Raw genomic sequence first — 18,536 nt, 5'->3', positions numbered from 1 at the left:
GCCCAATATGAAATGAGACTTTTGTGAGTATTACTTTTTTCTAGTAAATTATAAAATTTGATACACAGAAAATCTGCAATTTTAAAAGAATTGTATCAATTGGCCTTAAAAAGATGAAGGCAGTTCAAAGTGAAAAGAGATCTATAGATTCCCAAATGACTGGGGTATAGCAGCTTCCAAGATGTCTCCCAGTGATACCCACTTCCTGGTACTTATTTCCTTGTGTAATTTCCTCCCCTTGACTGTAAGCTGAACATACTGCTTTGCTTCTAATAATAGATTATGGCAAAAGTGATGGGATGCTGCTGCCAAGATTAGGATACATAAAAACTTTGGCTTTTCTCTTGTTTGCCCTCTCTTGTGCTCTCACTTCCTCAGTTTAATGGAAGTTAGGTGCAATATTGATATATGCCCTTTGGAGAGAATCATGTGGCGAGGAACTACTGAGGTCTCCATTCAACAGCCAAGAAATGAAGATCCTTAGTCTAATGGCTCATGTGAAACTGAATTCTTTCAACAACCCGTTAAGTGGAGTTGGAAGAAGCTCCAGCCTTGTTTGAGCCTTGAGATGACTGCAGCTCCAGCCAAAACATTGATTGCAGCCTTATAAGCAACCATGACTTAGAGAACCCAGTTAAGTTACTGAATCTGAGCCACAGAAACAATGATATTTTAAATCTTATTGTTTTAAACTTATATGTTTTCAGGTAATTCATAACACAGCCACAGATAACTAATTTAGCAGCAAGCAGGCTGAGAAAGCTACTCAGCTTCAAGAATGTTCTATTGCTCATGTAAAAGAAATAAAGATTCAAAATATAGAAATATAGAATCAAGAGCATAGAAGTGAAACAAGGACCTTCAGAGAACCACTTCAAAGGAGTAAAACTGAGTCCTAATCAAGGAACTGGTGGCATGTGCCAATTGGATTTCAGAATTGTTATGGACCACTGATTGCTATGCACCTTCCATACTTTTTCTCTTCTTTTGAATGGGCATCTCTATTGTGGTTTTCTGTCCCGTCTTTCACCATATTATTGGGTACATTTCTCTTTAATATACTGTATTAGATCATTCTTGCATCACTATAAAGAAATACCTGAGGCTGAGTAATTTATAAAGAAGAAGCTTAATTGGCTCTTTGATATGGTTTGGCTGTGTCTCCACTCAAATCTCATTTTGAATTGTAGCTCCCACAATTCCCACGTGTCATGGGAGGGACTAGATTGGACGTAACTGAGTCATGGCGGCAGGTCTTTCTCATACTGTTCTCATGATAGTGAATAAGTCTCATGAGATCTGATGGTTCTAAAAGGGGACTTTCCCTGCACAAGTTCTCTTCTTTTGTCTGCTGCCATGTGAGATGTGCCTTTCACCTTTCACCATGATTGTGAGGCCTCCCCTGCCATGTGGAACCACAGTTTCAAGTGAGTCCTTTAAATCTCTTTATTTTTAAAATTGCCCAGTCCTGGGTATGTCTTTATCAGCAGCATGAAAATGGACAAATACAGTAAATTTGTGCCATTAGAGTGGGGTGCTGCTGTAAAGATACCCAAAAATGTGGAAGCAACTTGGGAACTGGGTAACAGTCAGGGATTGGAACAATTTGGCGGATTCAAAAAAAGACAGGAAAACGTGTGAAAGTTTGGAAGTTCCTAGAGAATTGTTAAATGGCTTTGACCGAAATGCTGATAGCGAAATGGACAATAAAGTCCCAGCTGAGTTGGTCTCAGATGGAAATGAGGAACTTGTTGGGAACCAGAGCAAAGGTGACTTGTTATGTTTTAACAAAGAGACTGGCAGCATTTTGCCTCTGCCCTAGAGATTTGTGGAACTTTGAACTTGAGGAGATCATTTAGGGTATCTGGTAGAAGAAATTTCTTTTTTTTTTTTTTTTGAGATGGAGTCTTGCTCTATTGCCCAGGCTGGAGTGCAGTGGTGTGATCTTGGCTCACTGCAAGCTCCACCTCCTGGATTCACACCATTCTCCTGCCTCAGCCTCCCAAGTAGCTGGGACTACAGGCACCCACCACCACACATGGCTAATTTTTTAAAAAATATTTTTAGTAGAGACGAGATATCACCATATTAGCCAGGATGGTCTCGATCTCCTGACCTCGTGATCTGCCCACCTTGGCCTCCCAAAGTGCTGGGATCTCAGGCATGAGCCACCGCGGCCGGCCAAGCATTCACGATGTGACTTGGGTGCTGTTAAAGGCATTCAATTTTATAAGGCAAGCAGAACATAAAAGTTTGGAAAATTTGCAGCCTGATGATGTGAGAGAGAGAAAAAAATCCCATTTTCTGAGGAGAAGTTCAAGCCAGCTTTAGACATTTCCATAAGTAACAAGGAGCTGAGTGTTAATCCCCAAGACAATGGGGGAAATGTCTCCAGGGCATGTCAGAGGGCTTCATGACAGCCCCTCCCATTACAGGCCTGGAGGTTTGGGAGGGAAAAATGGTTTTGTGGGCTGGACCCAGGGTCCTCATGCTGTGTGCAGCCTAGGGACTTTGTGCCCTGCATCCCAGCTGCTCCAGCTGTGGCTGAAAGGGGCCAATGTAGAGCTCAAGCCATGGCTTCAAAGGGTGGAAGCCCCAAGCCTTGGCAGCTTCCACATGGTATTGAGCCTGTGAATGCACAGAAGTCAAGAGTTGTGGCTTGGGAACCTCTGCTTAGATTTCAGAGGATATGTCAAAACACCTGGATGCCCAGGCAAAAGTTTGTTGAAGGGCCAGGGCCCTCATGGAGAACCTCTGATAGGGCAGTACAGAAGGGAAATGTGGGGTCAAAGTCCCCACACAGAGTCCCTACTGGGGCACTGCCTAGTGGAGCTGTGAGAAGAGGGCCACCATCCTGCAGACCCCAGAACAGTAGATCCACCAACAGCTTCCACCATGCACCTGGAAAAGCCACAGACACTTAACACCAGCCAGAGAAAGCAGCCAGAAGGGAGGCTCTACCCTGCAAAGCCACAGGGGCTGAGCTACCCAAAACCATGGAAACCCACCCTTTGCATCAGCATTACCTGGATGTGAGACATGGAGTCAAAGGAAATCATTTTGGAGCTTTAAGATTTAACTGCCCTGCTGGATTTTGGATTTGCATGGGGCCTGTAGCCCCTTTGCTTTTGTCAATTTCTCTCATTTGGAATGGCTGCATTTACCCAACGCCTGTATGCCTGTTGTATCTAGGAAGTAACTAAATTGCCTTTGATTTTTCAGGCTCATAGGCAGAAGGGACTTGCCTTGTCTCAGATGAGATTTTGGACTGTGGAATTTTGAGTTAACGCTGAAATGAGTTAAGAATTTGGAGGACTGTTGGGGAGGCATGATTGGTTTTGAAATATGAGGACATGAGATTTGGGAGGGGGTCAGGGGTAGAATGATTTACATGAAATATACAGGATGAGAAATGGAACAGAGTGTTGGGGAAAGAGCATCCCAAACAAAGGGCAGAGTGCGTGTGGTGCAGAAGGGCTTCACATGGAAATGTGTTTTATGCATTTGAGAAACATTTAACAATGAAGGTTTCCTATTTGAAAGTTCAAAAACTTTGTCCTACACTAACCAGTCAATGAAAAGGCCTTATACAAGGGTTAGTACACTATGGCTCCTTGGTCAAATCCAATGGACCAACTGTGTTTTTTTCATCTCTGAAGCTAAGAATGGTTTGTACATTTTCTTTTTCTTTCTTTTTTTTTTTTTTTTTTTTTGAGACAGTGTCCTGCTCTGTTGCCCAGTGTGGAGTGCAGTGGTGCAATCTCAGCTCACTGCAGCCTCCGCCTCTTGGGCTGAAGCAGTTCTCCCACCTCAGCCTCCAGAGTAGGTTGGACTACAGGCATGCACCACCACAACTAGCTAATTTTGTAATTTTTAAAATACAGATGGGCTCTTGCTATGTCACCCAGCCTGGTATTGAACTCTTGGCCTCAAGTGATCCTCCTGCCTTGGCCTCCCAAAGTGCTGGTACTACAGGCATGAGCCATTATCCCCAAATCATATGTACATTTTTAAATGGTAAAGAACAATTTTTAAAAAAAGTTCATGATGCATGAAAATCATATGAAATTCAAATTTCATCATCAACTTCTTTTTTAACTCATCTACACTCATTCATTCATGTATTGTTTATGTTATCTTTCATACTGTGGTGCTGGAGTTGTACAGCTGTGACAGACCTTATCATCCACAAAGCTTCAGTTATGTATTCTTTGTTTTATTTTATTTATCTATTTATTTATTTATTTATTTACTTACTTATTTATTTATTTATTTTGAGATCAAGCCTCACTCTGTCACCCAGGCTGGAGTGGAGTGGTGAGATCTTGGCTCACTTCAACCTCTGCCCCCTGGGTTCAAGTGATTCTCCTGCCTCAATCTACCAAGTAGCTGGGATTACAGGTCTGTGCCACCAAGCCCGGCTAATTTTTGTATTTTTAGTAGAGACAGGGTTTCACCATGTTGGCCAGGCTGGTCTCAAACTCCTGACTTCAAGTGATCTGCCCTCCTCAGCCTCCCAAAGTGCTGGGATTACAGGCATGAGCCACCTCACCTGGCCTCTGTTTTATTTTTTTACAGAAAATGTTTACTGACACCTGCATTAAAATATTAGTTTGTGGAGATATTATCAGTAGTACACTCATGCTACTAATACTCAATTCAGTTGCAGGCCCATGACTTTTATTGTAAGCTTTAAATGTATCTTTTTCTACCTTTAATTTTCAGAAATATTATCCCATTAACACACAATCAAATACTTTCATTTGGAAAAACTATGTGACCTTTTTTTTTAACTTTAATTTTTTAATAGCTTCCTAAATGTTATTTTGGGCTATTGAAAAATTCTCTGAAATTATAATACAAAAAGTTAACATTAGGTGTCAGTATTTTACATATTATTTAGTAAATGTGTGTCAATGAAAAATGTATTGCGTTATTGCAGACAGCATCTTCACTGGAAAATTTCAATTCTTATTATACTGTTTTCTCTGCCATTTTTTGTTTTCTGTATTAATGAAATCTTTTTAATGATAACTACAAAACAAATTTTAAGAAATCATTTTTTAGGTATCTTCTGTTATGTTTTTTCCATATGTCTGTGAGTAGGGATATTTAACATAGTGCAACACAGTCTCAAGAAATGAGTGTTTTAATGCAGATGTCAGTAAACCTTTTCTGTGAAGGAACAGAGAATAAATAATTTAGGTTTTGTGGGTGATAAATTCTGAGACAACTACACAACTCTGACATTATAGTGTGAAAGACATCATAGACAACACATGAATGAATGAGCATGGCGGAATTCCAAAAATAAAAAATTGAGAAAAAAATTGAATCTTATGTAATTTTCATGTGTCATAATTTTTTTTTTCATTTTTTAATCATTTGAAGGTATAAAAACCATCTTGGACAAGTATCTTCTAAAAGTTCTTTATTGTGATCTAAATAAAGTTTCAAAATAGAGACCATTTAGTGGCAAAGTAGTTTTGTTGTGGAGAATACTAGGGAAGCATTGTAAGGACGTGGAAAGGATATGGAGTTTGAATTTCTGCTCCAGGACTTGGTAGCTTTGTGATTTGGAGCAATTTCCTTAACCTTATCTATGCCTTACTTTTCTAACTTGTATTATTGTAGGTGGGGCAAGGAATCATCTAGTTTCTACTCTTCAGTGTTGCTGTGAAGATTAAATATTCTAACACTGTTTTTCATAAATCACTTGTCAAAGTAATTGGCTCAATAGATGCCCCACAAATGTTAGCACTCTCCTGTCATTTCTAATGTTTCTTTTATCTTTATTTTGATTAAATGGGTTAATATAACATATGAAAAAGACCCAATACAGACCTTTAAAAAAGATTTCTTATCTCTAATCGTTTAATCACAGAAAATCTTATAATTTCTTGTGTGGTGTGTGTGTGTGTGTGTGTGTGTGTGTGTTGTATATGTCTCAAAGAACTTTTATTTGTCTTAATACCACCAAGCTCAGAATGATTACCCAAGAAGCAAGGATTAAACAAGATAAAATCTATTCCACACCTTTATATCTCTCTAAAAATATGAAATGTTCTTCCATATCTGTGTATAATATATAAGCAAACCCATTTTCTAGTAATATGAGAACTTTATTAAGCCCTAATAAATCAATAAGGGAAAAATAAACACCCAGTAAAGGACAAAGGACACAAATAAACAATCATGCATATATGCATAATCAGTATACATGATCAATAAATATTTAATATAATTTCAACCCTATTAACAAAGAATAAAGTTAAAATGGAAACACTGAGATTGGAAAATTGCTAAAAATGCTCATCAGTTTTTTTCTTATTTTGAATGAATATATTAGATTAAATGTGGTCAAGGGCTTCTTGGTTTCTCTTCTCATTGTGAAATAGAATCTAACTCTTCCTCTCAAATCTGAGCTCACCCTAGTGACTTCCTTGTCCAATAGGATATGGACCTTTTGTGGCTGTCGTAGAAGCCTTGCAGTTTACACTATGCTCTCTTAGAATGGTCCCTCAAGGGGAAGCTGGCGACCATGTCAGAAGGCCCACTGCCTTAAACTGTCATGCTAGAAAAGGCACATATAATATACGCATTCCCATCAGCAGACCCAGTTGAGCCTAGCCATCTAGCCATCCGCACCAAAGTACTAGACATGTGAGTAAATAAATCTCCGCCCCTTTAGACCAGCGCATTTGCCAGCTGAATGTAAGAGTGTCCTCAGTTGATGTCACAGAACAGAAGAATCATTAAACCAAGCCTTATTCAAATACTGGACAAAAAATTCATGAGATGAGTTGATTTTAGCCTCTAAATTGTGGAATGATTTGTTAAATAGCAACAGATAATCAGAACAATGGCAATCTCCAATGTTGGTGGAATGCTTAGAGAAGCAAGGAAATAGACTTTAAATTGCCAGATAACGTATGACTTGGTGGAAAAGTAAAAAAGTAATTCAAACATTCCAACTTAATTATGAAAAGAAAAACACATCCTCACCTCCCATCTTTGAAAAATCTCTGTTGCTCCAAAGCCCCATGAAACAACTGAGAGTAGGGTGGGGAGAGGACTCAAACTTGATAATTAAAGATATTCTTACTTAATTCATTTTATATGAATTGGCATTAGGCTACTTATCATTTTTATTTATTATACTTAGTGTGAATATTCATATGTTGAATATTTACTTATTTTGCTGCAGTTATATGAGTGCATTTAAGTTGTGGAAGTGTTAGGTATTGTACAATGTATATAAAATTTACTTTGTAAACTCAAAAAATCTCTAAATTCTAAATTGCAAGCAGATAAGCATGTCATCACAGGAGCCAGACTGCTGGGTTTAATTTTAACTCTGCCACTTTTTAGTGTATGATCATGGGCAAGTTACTTAGTTTCTTTGTACCTTAATTTCCCCATCTGAATAATGAGAATAATAATGAGACCTACCTGACAAGACTATTGTGAAGATTAAGTAAGTTTTTATATAGAGATCAATTAGAAGGCATCTAGCACAGAGTAAATGCTTAATAAGTTACTATTATTATTATTATTTATGTGCTTCTTTCTCACATACCTATAGCTAAGAAGTAGTAAGGAATGAGAACTTAACTATCCTTATGGCACCTGAGGGGGGTTTTCTTAACCATGTATTTGTCCTTGCTGGACTTTACAAAGATGACCTTTTTCCTGCCTGGACATCTTTCTTGCTAGATGCTACTTCTGAGGTCCACTTTGGGAAATTTATGCCGCATTTTAATTCTCACCTACCTTTGCTTTCCACCTGGAGAGAGGTGTTAATATCTGAGCCATCCTATGCCAACAACTCCTTAGCTATAAACATGTCATGGAAAATAAATAAATTAATAATAATAGTAAGCAACTTGTTGAGCATTTACTCTGTGCTAGATGCCTTCTCATTGATCTGTATATATACAAACTCCTTTAATCTTCACAATAGTCCTATCAAGTGCCAGATGTCTGCTCTTTTGTAGCTACCCCAGTTAGGTGCAGGTCACTCTGCTAGGCAGGCTTCCACTCAGTTTTAAAAAGACATCAGAGCAAAAAGCCTTTCTTCCTTTGGGTCATCAGTACCGTGCAGGGATTTTCTTCTGCCTCCTTTTCTCCTCAGCCCAATCTTTGTTTGAAGTTTCTGTCATTAAAAAAAAAAAATCTCCCTAGGATCCCTTCAGATGGATGCCCTACTTACAGCACTTCCTCTGTTTTGAATCTCACCATGATGTCTTGAGTAGTGGTTTTCAAAGTGTGGTCCCTGGACCAGCAGCAACAGCAATGTCTTAATATTAGTTGACACACAAATTCTTGGGCTCTACCTGGTTGTTCAGGAACTCTGAAGGTGGAGCCCAGTGATCTGACACATGCTAAAGTCTGTGAATCACTGCTTAGAGAATAACTGTATAGACCTAGTCCACCGGATTTGCTTCTTCACATGTTTACAATTTTAAGTGACTTTTAAACCCTTGTTAAATCACGTTTGGTTTAAACCTGCCTCCTTACATATCTTAAGTTTGGCCTTAATGTTTTTCTGTACATTGTAAACTATTGTAAACTATAACAAATGGAGGTGTAAACAGACGGTAGCCTACACTTGTGCCAATCATTGAGTTTTGGCCAAAGGTGGCCAACTGTTCAAACCATGTTCAAATAAGGCAAACACCAAGCTGTAACCAATACCTCACTTCCATTCTCTGTACGTCACTTTCCTTTTTCTGTCCATAAATTTTCTTCCACCAACTGGGTGTGCTGGAGTCTCTCAGCCTACTCTGGCTCAGAAGGCTGCCCAATTTATGAATAATTCATTGCTGAATTAAGCTCCTTTAAACTTAATTCGGTTGAAGTTTTTCTTTTAATACCCATTTTCCTCTTGATAAGGTTTCTGATTTTCCAGACTATAAGTCTCAATGAAGAATGCAGGAAAGCCTAATTTCACACAGCTGAACAATGAATTATGTTACACTGTATCTGTGTCTCCCTAAATCTAAAATCCCCTATGAGAACTCATAGGAATCATGATTTAAGGAAACCAGAAAGACCTCTGCTTTGTATTTTCCAGAAATATTATCCTCCTAAAAACTAGAATTATAATTGTATTTCTAAGCATTTTTCTAAATTAAAAAATCTTTTAATTATCTATTGCTGCATAAATTTCATGGTTGGGAGAAAAATGTTTTGATTTGCCCATAATTCTGTAAATCAGAAATTGGACAGGGCTCAGCTGGAGTGGTTTTTCCACTTACATGTCATTGTCTGGAATGTCTTACAGGGTTAAATTCCACTCCAATGGCATCTGGGGCTGGAATAACTAAGATGACTTGACTTACATATCTGGCACTTTAGCAAGGATAGCTGAGATGCTGGACACCTGAGACTTCTCTCTCTCTCTTTCTCCCCACCCCCGCCCTACCCCACCCCATGGATGCTCAGGCCCCTTTTCATGGTGACTAGATCCCAAAAGCGAGTATTTTAAATGGTGACAGCAAAAGCTGTAGATGTCTTTAGGCCAAGCTTTGAAAGTTTCCCAGTGTCACTTCCAACAGATTCTACTGACCAGAACAAGTCACAGGGCTAGCCTAGATCCCAAGGAAGGGGGAATTGATTCTACTTCTTGAGGCTGAAGCAGCATAGGCATGCTGTGGGAGACCACATGGATGGGCTTTCTGGTTGTGGCTACCTTTGGAAATATAATAGACTCCAGAAAAATTCATAAAGATTATATTCAGGAAAGCTTGTCTAAATATTATTTATAAAGATAGAAAGCAGGAATCAAATGCACAACTGTAAGGGACTGGTTCAATTATTGCATCATTAAAAATCCTGTTTTAGGGCCAGGCATGATAGCACTTTGGGAGGGTGAGGTGGGAAGATCGCTTCAGTTCAAGAGTTTGAGACCAGCCTGGGCAACCTGGAAAAACACCCTCTCTACAAAAAATACAAAAAGTAGCCAGGTCTGGTGGTGCACTCTTGTGATCCCAGCTACTCAAGAGGCTGAAGTGGAAGGATTGCTTGGCCCTGGAAGGTTGACTCTGCATTGAGCTGAGATTGTGACACTGCACTCCAGCCTGCGTGACAGAGCCAGACCCTGTCTCAAAAAAACAAACAAACAAACAAAAAATCCTGTGTTAGAACTATTTTGGCATTTATATATATAAATATAGAAAATAGAGAAACAGGATTCCTACTCCCAAAGAACAAGAATTAGAAATAAAGATAAATATCATTAAATCTAAGTCAGAATAAGCTAACAGAGGTACTTCCACCAAGTTTTATGAAAATGAAGAGGAGAGTTTTAATCCTAACAACAGGGATAAAAGAAGACTTCCTCTTTTCTTTTTTTTTTTTTTTTTTTTTTCAGTTTCTGGAATTCCTCAGAAGACTCAACTTCTCAGGTTTTCTTCATGAGCAGTAATGAGTGAGTCAGAGAGGAAATGGCATCATCTAAATACAGTGGCATTGTTGCATGCAGAAGGTTTCACTTTCAAACGCTTGAATTAAATGTGCTCGGTCAAAATAAATTAAAAATAAAGAATGGCCTAAATTGTGTAGGTGGCTGATGGAGCTCTTCATTCTTCTCAGTGAGCTGAGGACCCGGGTTGAATGTGGCCAAACTGACAAAAATTCCTCCTGCCTCTCAAGTGTCTTTCAGGAACAAGCATTTCCCAGAGCATTTCCCAATAGGATTCCAGTGTTTATATGAGGTCTATTTTGTAATTTTTTTTACTCAAAATTAAATTAGATACATGACCTGGAAATCAATCAAAGTGTCCTGTTTTCCAGTAATGGAGCAAAAACTGTCCACACTGGACTTATTTAAAGAATATAGGCTTCTGGCATGTTGCCTCCATTGAAGATCTGCAGTTTGTTTAGGGGTCATTGGGGCCCTAAAATTCTACATCCCCACTTTGTACAGATGTAGAAACTGATGACAAAAGTAGTCAAAGTCTAGAACCGTTAGGTTGTAATTATGCCTGTTCCTTTTCCCTCTCTCTTCTACACTGTGTTTCTGTGGGGATTCTACAATTCTCAATTGCTACACAATCCCTTAGGGGGATAACAATAGTGCAGATAATTACTGATCATTTTGTTTAGCTGCTTAAGCCTCTTTATAAACCTGCCTCTCTCCTGACAGAGGTGATAGTCCTTCACAGGATTCTCTGGCTTCAGTCACCACACACCTGTTTAAAATATGGAATATTTAGCATCGAATGCAGAAACTATTCATTGATTTGCAGGAAATACATGTGCAACTCTGATGATATGCGAAACTCCATTCCAGCCAGGAAGGGTGGGCGCCTGTAATGTTTTTCTTGTTCTCTCTATACCTGCTTTCACTGCTCTCACACTAACTTTCAGGAAAAGAAAGCAATAATTCATGCATACTGCATAGTATATACAGGCATACATTGCCTTATTGCATTTCACTTTATTGTACTTTGTGGATATTTCATTTCATACAAATTGAAGGTCTATGGCAACCGTGTGTCACGCAAGTCCATTGACACCATTTTTCTAACAGCTTGTGCTCCCTTCATGTCTCAGTGTCATATTTTGGTAGTTCTTGTTACATTGCAAGCTTTTTCATTATTATATCTGTTATGGTGATCTGTGATCAGTGATTTTTGATGTTACTATGTAATTGTCTTGGGATGCCACAAACCATGCCCATATAACATGGTGAACTTAACCAATAAATGTGTGTGTTCTGATTGCTCCACTGGCCATTTCCCTTTCTTTCTCTACATGGGCATCCCTACTCCCCAAGACACAGTATTGAAATTATGCCAGTTAATAATAACTTTACAATGGTCTGTAAGTGTTCTAGTCAAAGGAAGTGTCACAGGTCTCTCACTTTAAATCAAAAGCTAGAAATGACTAAGCTTAGAGAGGAAGGCATGTTGAAAGCAAAGACAGGCTGAAAGCTAGGCCACTTTTGCCAAATGGTTTAGTCAATGTGTGAATGCAAAATGAAGCTCTTGAAGGAAATTAAAACTGCTACTCCAGTGAACACAAAAATGATAAGAAAGCAAAACAATCTTATTGCTGACATGAAGCAAGTTTGGGAGGTCTGGATAGAAGATCAAACACACAATGTTCCCTTAAGAGCTAATGGGTGCAGCACACCAATATGCCACATGGATACATATGTAACAAACCTGCACATTGTGCACATGTACCCTAAAACTTAAAGTATAACAATAATAATAATAAATAAAAATAAAAATAGATGAAATGAAAGAAATCCCCCCCCCAAAAAAAAGAATTATGCCAAATTTACTCTGTCTATGTTCTGTAAATGAAGCAACAAAGTCTGGATGACAGCACATCTGTTGAGAGCAGGATTTACTGAATACTTAAACCTATTATACAGACCCACTGCTCACAGAAAAAGATTCCTTTCACAATATTACTGCTCACTGACTATGCACATGGTCACAAAGAACTCTGATAGAGGTGTACAAGGGGATTAATGTTGTTTTCATGCCAGCTAATGCAACATCCATTCTGCAGCCCATGGAACAAGGAGTAATTTCGATTTGCAAGTCTTATTCTTTAAGAAATACATTTTGCAAGGCTATAGATGCCATAGATAGTGATTCCTCTGATAGACCTGAGCAAAGAAAATTGAAAACATTTTTTAAATGTTTCACCATTCTGGGTGCCACTAAGAATATTTCATGATCCATGTGAGGAGGTAAAAATACCACCGATACTAGGAGTTTAGATGAACTTGATTCCAATCCTCATGGATGGCTTTGAGGAGTTCAAGACTTCAGTGGAGGGAGTATCTGCAGATGCTGTAAAAATAGTAAAAGAGCTAGGATTAGAAGTGTAGCCTGAAGATGTGACTGAATTGCTTCAGTCTCCTGATAAAACTTTAACAGATGATGAGTTTTTTCTTATGGATGAGCAAAGAATGTGGTTTTTTGTTTTTTGTTTTGTTTTATTTTGTTGTTTTGTTTTTTGAGGTGGCATCTTCTTCTGATGACTATGCTCTGATCATTGAAATGACAACAAAGTATTTTGAATATTTCATGAACTTGGTTGATAAAACTGTGATGGGTTTTGAAAGGATTATCTCTAATTTTGAAAGAAGTTCTATTGTGGGTAAAATGCCATCAAACAACATCACATGCTGCAGAGGATTCTTTCACGAAAGGAAGAATCAACTGATTCTGCAAACTTCATTGTTGTCTTAAGAAATTGCAACAGCCATCCCAACTTGCAGCAACCACCATTCTGCTCAGTCAGCAACCACCAACATTGAGGCAGGACCCTCCACCAGCTGAAGGCTGCGGTCTTCGATGATCGTTAGCAGTTTTTAGTAATATTCTTTAATTGAAAAGTACATTTTTGGACATATGCTATTGTACACTTAATAGACTAGAGTGTAGTGTAAATATTACTTTTATATGGGCTGAGAAACCAAAAAATTTATATAACTCAATTCACACATGGTTTATTATGTGCTTTATTATGGTGGTCTGGAACTGAACCTGCAATATCTCTGTGGTATGCCTTTAAGTGATAGTAACCAAATCCCAGCTCCTAAAACCCATAGAGTACAACGTGTATCCGCTGAGTATTGGCACTGTCTTGATCTCAGCTCTCAAGGTCAAAAACTCCTCAGCCCTAGGGACATACTGGGCAGGTTTTGTTTTGTTTTTTTTTTGTTGTTGCTGTTTGTTTGTTTTTCCTGCTAGCCTGGAAAGCTTTGAAAAGAATGTACAGACAGGAAATTAGGGGAAATAGAGTAATCTCATCCCACACAGAACTCTCATCCAATCTACAATAATAAATTATTAATTAACTTAATGTTAAAAATGCAAAAAAAGTACTTTCTCCTATAAGCAATCCCTACCTGACATGCTCATAGGAATAATTTGCCTACTTTAACCAAAATATTACTTCCTCCTCAATAGCTAAACATACTTTTTAGAGTTCATGATCAACCAAAATGAGAATAATTTTTTATAAATGATCTCCTGTTTCATGGCCCTTAAATACCTAGTCCTACTTGATAAACAAGGGTAGTCCGGCTTTACCAGGTTCCAAAGCCTCATTTTGCGTGTGCTCATTATTTAGCAACTTTGGTTGCATACTTGCTTGTTGTATCTGGTTATAACCCTTTCTACTAATTGGAGAATGAGGCACTTGCAACATATCTTAATATCCAGTCAACATCAGCAATGTGGAAGTGTCTTCTCAGATCTATCATGAGCAAGCAGCCAAAGAGGAAGAAATAAAATTATCTGATAGCACCCATTATTGTTCCCCAACATCTGGGATGGACCTTACATGAGAATTAACTTCTTCTTTTTTTAATTTTCTTTTTTATTTATTTATTTTATTTTATTATTATTATACTTTAAGTTTTAGGGTACATGTGCACAATGTGCAGGTTTGTTACATATGTATCCATGTGCCATGTTGGTGTGCTGCACCCATTAACTAGTCATTTAGCATTAGGTATATCTCCTAATGCTGTCCCTCCCCCCTCCCCCAACCCCACAACAGTCACCAGAGTGTGATGTTCCCCTTCCTGTGTCCATGAGTTCTCATTGTTCAATTCCCACCTATGAGTGAGAACATGTGGTGTTTGGTTTTTTGTCCTTGCGATAGTTTACTGAGAATGATGGTTTCCAGTTTCATCCATGTCCCTACAAAGGACATGAACTCATCATTTTTTATGGCTGCATAGTATTCCATGGTGTACATATGGCACATTTTCTTAATACAGTCTATCGTTGTTGGACATTTGGGTTGGTTCCAAGTCTTTGCTATTGTGAATAGTGCCGCAATAAACATACGTGTGCATGTGTCTTTATAGCAGCATGATTTATAGTCCTTTGGGTATATAGCCAGTAATGGGATGGCGGGTCAAATGGTATTTCTAGTTCTAGATCCCTGAGGAATCGCCACACTGACTTCCACAATGGTTAAACTAGTTTACAATCCCACCAACAGTGTAAAAGTGTTCCTATTTCTCCACATCCTCTCCAGCACCTGTTGTTTCCTGACTTTTTAATGATGGCCATTCTAACTGGTGTGAGATGGTATCTCACTGTGGTTTTGATCTGCATTTCTCTGATGGCCAGTGATGATGAGCATTTTTTCATGTGTCTTTTGGCTGCATAAATGTCTTCTTTTGAGAAGTGTCTGTTCATGTCCTTTGCCCACTTTTTGATGGGGTTGTTTGTTTTTTTCTTGTAAATTTGTTTGAGTTCATTGTAGATTCTGGATATTAGCCCTTTGTCAGGTGAGTAGTTTGCAAAAATTTTCTCCCATTTTGTAGGTTGCCTGTTCACTCTGATGATAGTTTCTTTTGCTGTGCAGAAGCTCTTCAGTTTAATTAGATCCCATTTGTCAATTTTGGCTTTTGTTGCCATTGCTTTGGTGTTTTAGACATGAAGTCCTTGCCCATGCCTATGTCCTGAATGGTAATGCCTAGGTTTTCTACTAGAACTACAAACCACTGCTCAATGAAATAAAAGAGGATACAAACAAATCAAAGAACATTACAGGCTCATGGGTTGGAAGAATCAATATCGTGAAAATGGCCATACTGCCCAAGGTAATTTATAGATTCAATGCCATCCCCATCAAGCTACCAAAGACTTTCTTCACAGAATTGGAAAAAACTATTTTAAAGTTCATATGGAACCAAAAAAGAGCCCACATCGCCAAGCCAATCCTAAGCCAAAAGAACAAAGCTGGAGGCATCACGCTACCTGACTTCAAACTATACTACAAGGCTACAGTAACCAAAACAGCATGGTACTAGTACCAAAACAGAGATATAGATCAATGGAACAGAACAGAGCTCTCAGAAATAATGCTGCATATCTACAACTATCTGATCTTTGACAAACCTGACAAAAACAAGCAATGGGGAAAGGATTCCCTATTTAATAAATGGTGCTGGGAAAACTGGCTAGCCATATGTAGAAAGCTGAAACTGGATCCCTTCCTTACACCTTATACAAAAATTAATTCAAGATGGATTAAAGACCTAAATGTTATACCTAAAACCATAAAAACCCTAGGAGAATTAACTTTTATTCCTTCCCCAAATTATCATTCCTTCCTCAAGTTGCCATCTGCTTCCGTTAGTATAATTCACCACCTCCTCAATTAAGTTTTTTTCTTCAACTTCTATCCTAGGTTGGGGAATTCATTTACTGTTGCTGCTATAACAAATTCCTATAAATTTAGGGGCTTAGAACAACACACACTTGTTATCTTACAGTTCTGCAGGTTGGATGTCTAACATGGGCTTCACTAGGCTAATATCAGGGGGTTGACAGGCCTGCAATAGTTCCTTGAAGATCCAGAGAGGAATCCTTTTCCTTATCTCTTCCAGCTTCTAGAGGCTGCCCACATTCCTTGGCTCATGGCCCTTTTCTCCAGCCAGCAACATTGCATCTGTCTCATTATTGCTCTGGAGTCTCTCATCACAGTTGGGAAAGGTTCTCAGCTTTTAAGGAGCCATATGACTCGATAGACACATGGGGATAATTGAGATTGGGATAATGATATTTCCCAGTCTCAAGGTTCTTAACCCTAGTCACACCTGCAAAGTCCCTTTTGCCATGTAAGGTAGCATATTTATAAATTCTGGGGATTATGGCATGGACATTCTGGGGGCCATTATATTGCCTACAGTGGTTGGTTTCTGATCATTTCCTTTCTCTCTCCCCCTGAACCGGGGAATTAATTAGGAAATCGTTTGCTAATATTAGGCTGTAACTATCAGTGGATTATTCCGCTCTGATGTAAGCTTATGTAATGGGGAATATCTTCATGTTACTTGTATTCACATTATTGCTTCTATTAAGTAATAGATTAGTCCAATGTGATGTAAGGAGTTCAGTAGTGTGATTAGAATTTAGGATAGTCAGATGTTGAGCTTGAACGCTTTCTTAATTGGTGACTGCTTTGGGGCCAACTATGATGGTAATATTTTTTACTGTCTGTAGGAAGGTTGTTTCCTAGAGTTTAAAGACCTGCCCCTCTTTAGATTAACAGTTAAACTTACAGGGAGATTAAGTAATTCTGTGGGAAAGTTTAAAGTTGAACTGAGATTCTGTCTTGGACAGCCAGCTATCACCAGGCTTGGTAAGCTTGTCACCCCTACTCATGAATCTTCGCCCTATTTTGCCACATAGGTGGGTGTGCTCTTTCAGCTGTTCTTGAGTAGCTTGTCTGGTTTTGGGAGACTTGGCTTTGGTTATCTATGTAAAGTTATTTCTAGTTAATACGTTATGCAGAAGGTGTAAGTGTTTGTCTTTGCTTTTTTATGCTTGACAGTTTTTTCGTCTTTCCCTTATGGTACTATGTCTATTGCACCAAGGTGAAAATTTCTACCACCTATTCTTTTGTTTAGGTAAATGACTTAATTAAGATAATTCGATAATATTTTTAGAGAGGTTTGGGTCTAGAGTTGGCTCAAAGAGATCAAGTTGTGATGAAATCTTGCGGTGTAAGCCAGATGCTTTGGGTTAAGTTACACACTTTGATTTTTCCAAGCACACTTTCCAGCATGCTTACCATGTTACAACTTATCTCTTCTATATATGGGTAGAGAGCTTTAGTAATATTTGTTTCTAGAATAATATTTGAGGATGGTTATGGGTGGTGTGTGCGTGCTTCATGACCCTATTCAACCAAGCACTCTGCTCTTGGTTTACTGCTAAATCCCCTTTGAGCCCTTAGATTTCATAAAGGTTATCATGAGATTTTCTGGGTAAAGAAAATGTAGCCTCATAGGCTACACCTTGACCTAACATTTTTATGTGTATACTTGTGCTTACTTTGCAACCTTTCTAGGGTTTGCTGAAGATGGCAGCACATAGGCTGGGGGCAAGAGGTGGTGAGGTGCATTGGGGTTTCTCAATTATAGAACAGGCTCCTCTAGAGGGATATAAAGCACCACCAAGTCCTTTGAGTTTTAAGCTGTTGCTTGTAGTATTCTGGTAAATGGTTTTGTTAATTTTAACTATTATAGTTTAGAGCTAAGCACCGTGGGGTATCTAATCCCAGTTTGGGTCTTAGCTATTGTGTTTTCAGGATATTAAAGCCACTTTTGTAGTGTATTTTATTTCAACTGGAGTTTTTTTACAACTTAGATGGAGTTATCTTTATTAAGGGTAGATCTTAAACACTCTTTACGCCCAGATCTATTAGCTTGGGTTAATCATATAACCACGGTGGCTAGCACGAAATTGACCAACCCTAACTATTAGTAGAGCTTAGTTAAACTTTTGCTTATGGCTAAAGATTTATCACTGCTGTTTCCTGTGGGGGTGTGGTTGAACAAAGTATTTTAGCTGCATTTGTGCGTGCTTGATACTTGCTCCTTTTGATTCAGGTGATCTAGAGGGCATCTTCACTGGGATGGGGATGCTTGCATGTGTAATCTTACTAAGAGTTAACAGAAAGAGCAGGACCAAACCTTTATGTTTATGGGGTTGTGCAGACCCATCTAGACATTTTCAGTGTCTTGCTTGGAATAATTA

General features: G+C 38.5%; 1 long non-coding RNA gene across 1 annotated transcript; it reads left to right on the top strand.

Annotated features, from left to right (window-relative positions):
• Positions 1–348: 348 nt before the first annotated feature.
• On the top strand, positions 349–17,926 carry LOC115831785. Its single transcript, XR_004027280.1, has 3 exons — positions 349–360; positions 8,366–8,369; positions 17,780–17,926. It is a non-coding gene; the product is annotated as an uncharacterized LOC115831785 (long non-coding RNA).
• The last annotated feature ends 610 nt before the right edge of the window (positions 17,927–18,536 follow it).

This window comes from Nomascus leucogenys, chromosome 20, assembly GCF_006542625.1.
Source record: "Nomascus leucogenys isolate Asia chromosome 20, Asia_NLE_v1, whole genome shotgun sequence".
In the NCBI taxonomy this organism is placed as follows: Eukaryota; Metazoa; Chordata; class Mammalia; order Primates; family Hylobatidae; genus Nomascus; species Nomascus leucogenys.
The sequence above is the reverse complement of the archived record's forward strand: the minus strand, read 5'-3'. Positions and strand labels throughout refer to the sequence as shown.